Below are 1924 nucleotides of genomic sequence, written 5' to 3' on the forward strand. Positions count from 1 at the left end.
CCTTGAAGAAATGAAAGGATTCCAAAAATCAGAGATGAGGAGGGAGGGGATGCACTCATCTCATCCCACAATTCATCATGATTTTTGGAGAGGGGGCTTCTTACCCAGATGCCACTTTCCTAATAATTGTCTTTAGCTCACAAAAGCCATAACCCCACACAATACATCTTGACAACAGTCCAAAAAAAACCCCAAACCACTTCATATTCACACACAACAAAAATATGTTCAATGCACATTTAAAAATAAAATGTCAAAATCCTTTTAAACTTTTAATGCAATAGACCAGGGGGTTATTAACCTGGGGTCTATGACCTTTTATAATATTATGAAAACCATTTCAGTATTATTGCATGTTTTATGTATTTAAAATCATTATTCTGAGAAGGGGTGTATAGGCTTCATCACACTGCCAAAGAGGTCCATGACACATCCTAGACATAGACTGGCCATCATCTTGGGATAAAGTCACAGAGGATTGTATTTTTTTTTTACTAGTTTGACATCAACAATATTCCAGATAAGAAAAAAAAATCTAGGACTCATGACTTAAAGACCCTCCTCCGATGTCTCATCCCAATCTAGTGGGGACCCAAATTGGGGTTTGAATCCTGCCTTAGTCACTAGCTTTGTGACCATGGGCAATTCATTTAACCTTCTTTGGCCTCAATTTCTCATCCGGAAAATTAGGAAATTGGACTCTTTGACCTCCAAGGTCCCTCTGAAGGTTATGCCAGGGGACCTGGAGCTCTGGTAGGTCCTTGCCTGACTGGGGTGGTTTTGATTATGGTCCCAAAACAGTTTCTAAGTACATCATCAGGGGTTGTAACCTGGCCCTGATTAAAAGAGGCTCACCACTGGATTGGCAGCTGGGTGATTTTTTTTTTTTGCCCCAACCACTCTCAAAAGACAAACCACCAAATCGTAGAGTAGCAGCTTTTGACGTCAGTGGAAGGAAGACCTGGACTGACGAAACTATAGATCATTGAAATGTGTTAGATAAAATAAAAGATAAAGATAAAAAAATAAAAAGATAAAATGTAATGTGCTATCTTGGGTACTGAAAAAACCTAAAATCTGAATGACATAAAATACAGAATATTATTAGGTAAAGATATGGAGCAGTGGATAGAGCACCAGGCCTGGGGCCAGGAAGACCAGAGTTCAAAATTCAGCCTAGCTATGTGACTCTGGGCAAGTCACTTAACCTTGTTTGCCTCAGTTTCCTTATCTGTAAAATCAGCTGGAGCAGAAAATGGCAAACCACTCCAGTATCTTTGCCAAGAAAACTCCAAATTGGGTCACGAAGAACAGGACACAATTGAAACAACTGACCAACTAGTTCATTTCATATGACATAGCATCTACAATGGTGCCTAGGTGGCAGCGTGACTGAGCTTCAGCCATTAGACTGTGACCTCCCTGAGGGCAGGGACTGGTTCTTCCTTGTATAGCACAACAGCTGGCACAGAATCCCTGCTTAATGTTGATTGGCCAGATTAAAGAAGTCTAAAAGAAAGATGGAACAGAGCACACAAAAGCATTTTTCAGATGTTTTGCAATGTCTGCCATGTTTTGGTTAGCTCACCAAAGACCATAATTATTCACTATTTTGGAATTACTATTTCAACTCTCTTCACTCACCAAGAACTGTCCTTGGTAAGAATTTGGAAGAGGTAGCTAGACAGAGGGACAGAGAAGTCAGAAAGATGTGGCTTCCAATACTGCTTCTGTCACTTGCTGGCTGTGTGACCTTGGGAAAGTCACAACCTCTAAAAAACCCAGGAAATTCATTAATATGGTTAAGTCACACACAGCTGTTGATTTGCATCTGGTATAGGGCATTTAAATCAGGACCAAAAAAAGGGGGGGAGGGTGGGGTTCAAAATATAATTTGGAATACAAAAGGGCTACGGACAACTCA

This window comes from Phascolarctos cinereus, unplaced genomic scaffold (assembly GCF_003287225.1).
Source record: "Phascolarctos cinereus isolate Bilbo 61053 unplaced genomic scaffold, phaCin_HiC Scaffold_4;HRSCAF=312, whole genome shotgun sequence".
In the NCBI taxonomy this organism is placed as follows: domain Eukaryota; kingdom Metazoa; phylum Chordata; class Mammalia; order Diprotodontia; family Phascolarctidae; genus Phascolarctos; species Phascolarctos cinereus.